Below are 10368 nucleotides of genomic sequence, written 5' to 3' on the forward strand. Positions count from 1 at the left end.
AATTTCGGCCATATAGGGTGGTTTTGGGTGGAAAATTGATTTTGAATTTTGAAGGTAGGTGGGGTTTATGAGGTAGGTTTATGGGGAAGAGTGGATGGATGTGAGTGGTGAAGTGGTGATATGGAAGAGAGATTGAGGTGATTGGTGAAGAGTTTTGGGGAAGAGTGTTTATAGGATTGTGTGAAAGAGGGGTGAGAAGAAGTGAGTGGAGGTAGGTGGGGATCCTGTGGGGTCCACAGATCCTGAGGTGATCCTGTGGGGTCCACAGATCCTGAGGTGTTCAAGGATTTACAACCTTGCACCAAATTAGGCATGTAAAATGCCTTTGCACACAACTCTGGGCGTTCAGCGCCAGATTGGTGCTTGTTCTGGGCGTTGAACGCCCATTTGTTGCCCATTTCTGGCGTTGAACGCCAAAACTATGCTTGTTCTGGGCGTTCAGCGCCAGCTCTTCTCCAGGGTGCATTTCTGGCGTTCAAACGCCCAGATGCTGCCCATTTCTGGCGTTCAGCGCCAGAACCATGCTCTGTTCTGGCGTTGAACGCCCAAAACATGCTTCTTACTGGCGTTTAAATGCCAGTAAGGTCTTCCTCCAGGGTGTGATTTTTCTTCTGCTGTTTTTGATTCCGTTTTCAATTTTTATATTTATTTTGTGACTCCACATGATCATGAACCTAATAAAACATGAAAAACAATGAAAATTAGATAAATAAACATTGGGTTGCCTCCTAACAAGCGCTTCTTTAATGTCAATAGCTTGACAGTGGGCTCTCATGGAGTCTCACAGATGTGCAGAGCTTTGTTGAGACCTCCCAACACCAAACTTATAGTTTGACTGTGGGGGCTCTGGTTGACTCTATTTTGAGAGAAGCTTTTTATGCTTCCTCTCCATGTTTACAGAAGGATAACCTTGAGTTGTAAACACACGGGAGTCCCCATTCAATTGAAGGACTAATTCTCCTCTGTCAACATCAATCACAGCTCTTGCTGTGGCTAGGAAGGGTCTTCCAAGGATGATGAATTCATCCTCATCCTTCCCAGTATCTAGGACTATGAAATCAGCAGGGATGTAAAGGCCTTCAACCTTTACTAACACGTCCTCTACTTGTCCATAAGCCTGTTTTCTTGAATTGTCTGCCATCTCTAATGAGATTTTAGCAGCTTGCACCCCATAGATTCCCAGTTTCTCTATTACAGAGAGGGGCATGAGGTTTATCCCTGACCCAAGGTCACATAGAGCCTTCTCAAAGGTCATGGTGCCTATGGTACAAGGTATTACGAACTTTCCAGGATCCTGTTTCTTCTGAGGCAATGTCAGTTGATCCAGATCACTTAGTTCATTGGTGAACAAGGGAGGTTCATCTTCCCAAGTCTCAATACCAAATAATTTGGCATTCAGCTTCATGATTGCACCAAGGTACTTGGTAACTTGCTCTTCAGTAACATCCTCATTCTCTTCAGAAGATGAATATTCGTCAGAGCTCATGAAGGGCATAAGGAGGTTCAATGGAATCTCTATGGTCTCTAGATGAGTCTCAGATTCCTTTGGTTCCTCAAAGGGGAACTCCTTATTGATCACTGGACGTCCCAGGAGGTCTTCCTCCTTGGGATTCACGTCCTCTCCTTCCCTTACAGGTTTGGCCATGGTGATCAATTCAATGGCCTTGCACTCTCCTTTTGGATTTTCTTCTGTATTACTTGGGAAAGTACTAGGAGGGATTTCAGTGATCCTTTTACTCAGCTGGCCCATTTGTGCCTCCAAATTTCTAATGGAGGACCTTGTTTCATTCATGAAACTTACAGTGGCCTTAGATAGATCAGAAACTAAGTTTGCTAAATTAGAGGTATTTTGTTCAGAGTTCTCTGTCTGTTGCTGAGTGGATGATGGAAAAGGTTTACTATTGTTAAACCTGTTTCTTCCACCATTATTAAAGCCTTGTTGAGGCTTTTGATCCTTCCATGAGAAATTTGGATGATTTCTCCATGATAAGTTATAGGTGTTTTCATAAGGTTCACCCATGTAATTCACCTCTGCTATTGCAGGGTTTTCAGGATCATAAGCTTCTTCTTCAGAAGATGCCTCTTGAGTACTATTGGATGCAGCTTGCATTCCATTCAGACTCTGAGAAATCATATTGACTTGCTGAGTCAATATTTTGTTCTGAGCCAATATGGCATTTAGAGTATCAATTTCAAGAACTCCCTTCTTCATAGGCGTCCCATTACTCACAGGATTCCTCTCAGAAGTGTACATGAACTGGTTATTAGCAACCATGTCAATGAGTTCTTGAGCTTCTACAGGCATTTTCTTTAGGTGAATGGATCCACCTGCAGAAGTATCCAATGACATCTTAGCTAATTCAGACAGACCATCATAGAATATATCCAGGATGGTCCATTCTGAAAGCATGTCAGAAGGACACTTTTTGGTCAGTTCTTTGTATCTCTCCCAAGCTTCATAGAGGGATTCACCTTCTTTCTGTCTGAAGGTCTGAACATCCACTCTAAGCTTACTCAGCTTTTGAGGAGAAAAGAACTTGGCTAAGAAAGCTGTGACCAGCTTGTCCCAACAGTTCAGGCTATCTCTGGGTTGAGAGTCCAACCACACTCTAGCTCTGTCTCTTACAGCAAAAGGGAAAAGCATGAGCCTGTAGACTTCAGAATCTACTCCGTTAGTCTTAACAGTATCACATATCTGCAAGAATTCAGTTAAGAACTGAAAAGGATCTTCAGATGGAAGTCCATGAAACTTACAGTTCTGCTGCATCAGAGAAACTAGCTGAGGTTTCAGCTCAAAGTTGTTTGCTCCAATGGTAGGAATGGAGATGCTTCTTCCATGTAAATTTGAATTAGGTGCAGTAAAGTCACCAAGCATTCTCCTTGCATTATTGTTGTTGGGTTCGGCTTTGTCTCTGGATTGTTATAATTTAGCTTCTCTTAGTTTTCTCTTCAGAGTCCTTTCAGGTTCTGGATCAGCTTCAACAAGAATGCCTTTTTCCTTGTTCCTGCTCATAAGAAAGAGAAGAGAAGAAGAAAAGGAATAGGGGTGAAGAAGAATGAAGAATCCAAACACAAGGGTAAGGATAGGAGCAGTGATGTGAGATGAAGAGAAGTGTTAGTAGATGAATAAATAATTAGAAGGAGATGAGGGAGATGGAGAATTTTCGAAAATAATTTTTGAAAAAGAGTTAGTAATTTTTGAAAATAATTTTTGAAAAAAAGGTTAGTTTTCGAAAATTAAAATAAAAAATTAAAATAATTAGTTAATTAAAAAGAAATTTTGAAAAAGAGGGAAGATATTTTCGAAAATTAGAGAGAGAGAGAGAGTTAGTTAGGTAGTTTTGAAAAAGATAAGAAACAAACAAAAAGTTAGTTAGTTAGTTGAAACAAATTTTGAAAAGATAAGGAGTTAGGAAGTTAGAAAAGATATTTTGAAATCAAGTTTTTGAAAAAGATATGATAAGAAAATATTTTTGAAAAGATATGATTGAAATTAGTTTTGAAAAAGGTTTGATTTTTAAAATCACAATTAATGACTTGATTCACAAGAAATCATGAGATATGATTCTAGAACTTAAAGTTTGAATCTTTCTTAACAAGCAAGTAACAAACTTGAAATTTTTGAATCAAAACATTAATTGATGATGCTATTTTCGAAAATTATGAGATAAAATTAAGAAAAAGATTTTTGAAAAATATTTTTATAATCTTCAAAAATAACTAAGAAAAATGAAAAAGATTTGATTTTTGAAAAAGATTTTGAAAAAGATAAGATTTTTAAATTGAAAATTTGATTTGACTCATGAAAACAACTAGATTTTAAAAATTTTTTGAAAAAGTCAAATCTAATTTTCGAAATTTTAAGAAATAAAAAGGGGAAGATATTTTTTTTTATTTTTGAATTTTTAATGATGAGAGAGAAAAACACTAAAAATGCTCAATGCATAGAAATTTTAGATCAAAACAATGAATGCAAGCAAGAATGTTATGAATGTCAAGATGAACACCAAGAACACTTTGAATGTCAAGATGAACATCAAGAACTTATTTTTGAAAATTTTTATTTGCAAAGAAAACATGCAAGACACCAAACTTAGAAATCTTTCATGTTTAGACTCTATGAATGCAAGAATGCATATGAAAAACAAGAAAAGACACAAAACATGAAAACATCAAGATCAAACAAGAAGACTTACCAAGAACAACTTGAAGATCATGAAGAACACTATGAATGCATGAATTTTTCGAAAAATTCTAGATGACTATGCAATTGACACCAAACTTACAATTTGACTCAAGACTCAAACAAGAAACACAAAATATTTTTTATTGTTATGATTTTATGATTTTTTTGTATTTTCTTTTAATTTTTTCGAAAATCATTTTGAAAAAGAAAAATAAGGATTCCAAAATTTTTAATATGAATTCCAGGAATCTTATGCTCTTTAGTCTAAAGCTCCAATCAAAGGGTCAGGCATGGCTTAATAGCCAGCCAAGCTTTAGCATGAATATGAGTGTAATTCATTCAATTTTTGGCCAAAACCTCAGTCCAAAAGAATTTAGACATGGCTTTATAGCCATCCATGCTTCATGAAACACTAGAATTCATTCTTAAAAATTCTGAAGAAAAATATATTTTTGAAAACATTTATTTTATTTTTTTCGAAAACAGATGAGAAAATTTTTTTTTTGAAAGGTTTTTGAAAAATTTTTTTTGAAAAGAAGACAAAAAGAAAATTACCTAATCTGAGCAACAAGATGAACCGTCAGTTGTTCAAACTCGAACAATCCCCGGCAACGGCGCCAAAAACTTAGTGCACGAAATTGTGATCTCTGGTAATGGCTCCAAAAACTTGGTGCTCTAATCTCAATTCATAATTTGTCACAACTTCGATACAGCTAACCAGCAAGTGCACTGGGTCGTCCAAGTAATAAACCTTATGTGAGTAAGGGTCGATCCCACGGAGATTGTTGGTATGAAGCAAGCTATGGTCACCTTGTAAATCTCAGTCAGGCGGATATAAAATAGTTATGGAGTTTTCGAAAACATATAATAAAATAAGGATAGAAACACTTATGTAATTCATTGGTGAGAATTTCAGATAAGCGCATAGAGATGCTTTCGTTCCTCTGAACCTCTGCTTTCCTGTTGTCTTCATCCAATCAGTCTTACTCCTTTCTATGGCTGGCTTTATGCAAGGGCATCACCGTTGTCAATGGCTACATCCCATCCTCTTGTGAAAATGGTCCAAATGCTCTGTCACAGCACGTCTAATCATCTGAGGTTCCCGATCATACTGGAATAGGATTCACCCTCCTTTTGCGTCTGTCACTACGCCCAGCAATCGCGAGTTTGAAGCTCGTCACAGTCATTCAATCCCTGAATCCTACTCGGAATACCACAGACAAGGTTTAGACTTTCCAGATTCTCATGAATGCCGCCATCAGTCTAGCTTACACCACGAAGATTCTGATTAAGAGATCTAAGAGATACTCATTCAATCTAAGGTAGAACGGAAGTGGTTGTCAGGCACGCGTTCATATAGAATGATGATGATTGTCACGTTCATCACATTCAGATTGAAGTTCAAATGAATATCATAGAAGCGGGATAAGTTGAATTGAATAGAAAAACAGTAGTACTTTGCATTAATCTTTGAGGAACAGCAGAGCTCCACACCTTAATCTATGGAGTGCAGAAACTCTACCGTATGAAAATACATAAGTGAATAGAGGGTAGGCATGGCCGAGTGGCCAGCCTTGCATGGAGGTCTAAAGATCTACAAAATGATCAAAAGATGTCTAATACAATAGTAAAAAGTCCTATTTATAATAAACTAGCTACTAGGGTTTACAGAAGTAAGTAATTGATGCATAAATCCACTTCCGGGGCCCACTTGGTGTGTGCTTGGGCTGAGCTTGAAGTCTACACGTGGAAAGGTCATTCTTGGAGTTGAACGCCAGCTTTTGTGCCAGTTTGGGCGTTGAACTCCACTTTGCAACTTGTTTCTGGCGTTGGACGCCAGAATTGGGCAGAGAGCTGGCGTTGAACGCCAGTTTGCGTCATCTAAACTTGGGAAAAGTATAGACTATTATATATTGCTGGAAAGCCCTAGATGTCTACTTTCCAAGGCAATTGGAAGCGCGCCATTTTGAGTTCTGTAGCTCCAGAAAATCCATTTTGAGTGCAGGGAGGTCAGAATCCAACAGCATCAGCAGTCCTTCTTCAACCTCTGAATCTGATTTTTGCTCAAGTCCCTCAATTTCAGCCAGAAAATACCTGAAATCACAGAAAAATACACAAACTCATAGTAAAGTCCAGAAATATAAATTTAACATAAAAACTATTGAAAACATCCCTAAAAGTAACTAGATTCTACTAAAAACATACTAAAAATAGTGCCAAAAAGCATATAAATTATCCGCTCATCACCCCTCTTCTGTGAGGGAAGTCTGTTCGTTTCTTGGCCATGCAGGTTTTTACAGGAGATTCATTAAGGACTTCAGTAAGGTAGCACTTCCCTTATCCAGACTACTGCAGAAAGATATTGAGTTCGAGTTCGGTGAAAATTGCAAACAAGCATTTGATAAGCTGAAGACCGCCCTGACTCAAGCTCCAATTGTGAGAGGACCAGACTGGAGCCAACCTTTTGAAATAATGTGTGATGCTTCCAACCATGCCGTAGGAGCAGCACTGGCTCAGCGTGAAGGTAAGGATCCTTTTGTTATTGCTTATGCGTCTAAAACTTTAGATGTCACTCAGTCGAATTACACTACTACTGAGAAAGAGCTTCTTGCTATTGTTTTTGCTCTGGATAAATTCCGAGCCTATTTACTTGGTACTAAAGTAGTAGTGTATTCAGACCACGCAGCTCTAAAGTATTTATTAGCTAAAAAGGAGTCCAAACCAAGGCTTATACGTTGGATACTGCTATTACAAGAATTTGATTTGGAAATTAAGGACAGGAGTGGTAACCAGAATTTAGTGGTAGACCACTTGAGTCGCCTTGAGCATATCACAGATGACTCCACTCCTATAGCTGATAATTTCCCATTTGATAACCTGCAAGCAGTATCTGAGATAGTCCCTTGGTATGTACCTGTAGGTAATTATCTAGTTAGCCGCACCTTCCCTCCGAACTTTTCTAAGCATCAAAGAGACAAGCTGAAAAGCAAGTCTAAATATTATATATGGGATGACCCATATTTATGGAGATGTGGCGCTGACCAGGTAATTAGACGGTGTGTGCCTCAATCAGAATTCCAGTCCATCTTAGAGGCCTGTCACTCATCTGAGTGGAGGACATTTTGGCCCTCAAAGAACTGCTAGAAAAATCTTAGACTGGGGATTCTGGTGGCCTACTCTTTTTAAAGACGCTGCTGAATTTTGTTGATCTTGTTTCCCATGCCAGAAATTTGGTAATATATCCAGGAGGGATGAGATGCCTCAACAAATTATTCTTTTTTGTGAAATTTTTGACGTTTGGGGCATTGACTTCATGGGTCCATTTTCAAATTCTAATAGTTATTTTTATATATTGTTAGCTGTAGATTACGTTTCCAAATGGGTGGAAGCAATTCCTACCCGCACTGATGATGCTAACACTATTGTTTCCTTTGTGAGAAACCATATTATTTGTCGCTTTGGATCACCACGAGCAATCGTGAGCGATCAAGGCACCCATTTTTGTAATAGGAGACCAACAGGATTAATGAAGAAGCATGGGATAATTCATAAGGTGGCAACAGCATACCACCCTCAGACTAATGGGCAAGCCGAGGTGTCAAACAGAGAAATAAAGCGTATCTTGCAGAAGATAGTCAAACCTCATAGAAGAGACTGGAGCACCAGGCTACAAGATGCACTTTGGGCGTACAGAATCGCATACAAAACACCCATTGGGATGAGTCCTTTCCGCTTAGTTTATGGAAAAGCTTGTCATCTCCCTGTTGAAGTAGAGCACAAAGCCTTCTGGGCAGTAAAGGAGTGCAACATAGGAATTGAGAAAGCCTGAGCTGAAAGGAAATTGTAACTGCAAGAATTGGAAAGCCTTCGCCTGGAAGCTTATGAGAACTCAAGACTATACAAGGAGAAGATGAAGGCTGTGCATGATCAGTACATCAGGAGGAAAGAGTTCCAACCTGGAGATTTGGTCCTCCTTTACAAATCTCGACTGAGGCTCATGCCGGGCAAGTTGAGATCAAGATGGGAAGGTCCATACAGAGTAGAGAAGGCCGAACCATACGGAGTTTATCACCTAAGCCATCCTTCAAGCTCTGAACTTATCAAAGTTAATGGACATCGTTTAAAGCTGTACCATGGCGAGCAGCTGAAGAAAAACAAGGAGCTCGAGATCTTCCTCTTGGAAGATCCCCACATAGCCGAAGACTGAGCTAGTGGAGCGTCCAACTTACGGATGTTAAAGCAAAGTGCTAGGTGGGAGACAACCCACCATGGTATGATCATTCTTTTCCTTATTTTTAATTTTCTTATTCAATAACTCTTCTCTTTATTAGTACATTTTGTGCATCTGCATTTGCATATTTTTATTTAAAAAAAAATTGTTACGCCAGGCGACCGCATCATTGACGCGTCCGCGTCGCAAGGAAATGGGAGAAAATAATAAACGAACAGAGAGTCATGCAGGAGCATGGCTGGAGGTGTGCCAGTGGCATAAATCGTCCCACGTGACCGCGTCGCTGACGCGTTCACGTCGATTGGGAATATTGTCCTCCCACGCGACCGCGTGCCCCACGCGGCCGCGTGACCTGGATTTCGACGTAACAAGGGTGCACGACCGAAAGTTATGCTAGAGTGGTGCTGGATTGGTGTTGAGCGCATAATCTTTCCCACGTGGCTGCATGAGCGATGCGACCGCATCATATCCTTCTAAAAGTCCACTCACGCGATCGCATGCCCCACGCGATCGCGTCACCCAAAATTTGGCACTAATATGATTTTGAACAGAGAGTTGTGCGAGTGCGAGGCTACCCTCGCCCCATTAGCCTAAAACGGGTCACGTGACCGCGTGACCGACGCGACCGCGTGCTCCACGCGACCGCGTTGCTTGCGCCGCACAGCACACCCTAATTTGCTAACTATCTTATCTTTTTCTCCTCAAATCCTATTTTCTCTTTTCCCTCCTTATTTCTTCTCCCTCCCTTCCTTCCTTCTTCCTTCTTTCTCACTTTTTACTCTCTCTCACCCCCATTAACAAGGTTTTTCTTTTCTTCTTCTACCCTTTACTCTTCTATTATTCTTCCTATTTTTATATGTTATCTTCTTTTCTTTTCTTTTTACTTTCATTACTCATATTCTCTTTTTCTTTCTTTCTTTTTCCTTTTTACTTGGTGTTATAAATTTATTTGAGTCATTGTTTTTCATTATATGCTTCTGATTATTATTACTTTGTTTGGCAATTATATATTACTTTTTAAAAGGGTTGCTTGCATGTTCAAAATCTTATTTTCAAGAGCTTATTCTACATGCATGCTATGTGTTTGTTAAAAAGCCCATATGGCATTATGCACTTCTCCACGTTATTCTACTCTACTATTCAATGCTTGCTTTTCACAAATTCCCTTTACTATTATATTCATTGAATTTAATTGTCAATACAAACGTGATGGCTAGTTTGTCACGAGTAATAACAATTTGACAATTTAAATGCTTGATCTATGCTGCTCATGCATTCGCCTGCATGCCAATAAACCTCTTACATTTGATTGTCCTCCAATGCACTTGCTATATTTCCATTGATGACTATCCACATGTAGTCATGACCATGTGTTAACGTCATTCTTCTTTATTGTGCATTGATTATCACTTATACCTCCCTCTTCCTCGCTCTATTTTTTTTAATTTAATTTACTTTCTCTTCCCTTTTTCAGGATGGCCACCAAGAAAGGAAAGGAGAAAGATACTCCTAAACAACCAGCAAGAAGAGGAACCAAGAGAGCATTAGTGGCAGAACCCTCTTCAACTGCAGTAAAGCCCTCAACAAAGAAATCTAAAAGGATTATAAAGGTTGATGATAAAGAAAAAGCCTTCCCAGCAAAGGACACTGCGCGATTTTCCAATCGCTACTGTGAGCAGATGTTCCCCATCCTGGCAGAAATGAGTTACAACAACGAATACCTTCTTCTCCTCCCGCCCAATACTGCTACCTTTGTTGAGCCGCAAATTGCCCGAAGACAATGGAGTTTCCTACAGAGACAGCCAAGGCAGGTCAATCTTTCTTGAGTAGTCGAGTTCTACTCAAACTTTCACCTGCCAACCCTGCAGTCTGTCTATGTCCGTCAGAAACAAGTCCCCATTACAGAAGAGGCCATTCAAAAAGTTCTAAGTCTTCCCCCTATTCTAGCAGG

General features: G+C 39.4%; 1 non-coding gene across 1 annotated transcript; it reads left to right on the top strand.

Moving 5' to 3' along the window:
* The first annotated feature begins 2404 nt into the window (after positions 1–2404).
* Positions 2405–2512, top strand: LOC148574826 (small nucleolar RNA R71). Its single transcript, XR_015906743.1, has one exon. It is a non-coding gene; the product is annotated as a small nucleolar RNA R71 (small nucleolar RNA).
* Positions 2513–10368: the final 7856 nt, after the last annotated feature.

This window comes from Arachis ipaensis, chromosome B2, assembly GCF_059453495.1.
Source record: "Arachis ipaensis isolate K30076 ecotype BB chromosome B2, ASM5945349v1, whole genome shotgun sequence".
NCBI lineage: Eukaryota > Viridiplantae > Streptophyta > Magnoliopsida > Fabales > Fabaceae > Arachis > Arachis ipaensis.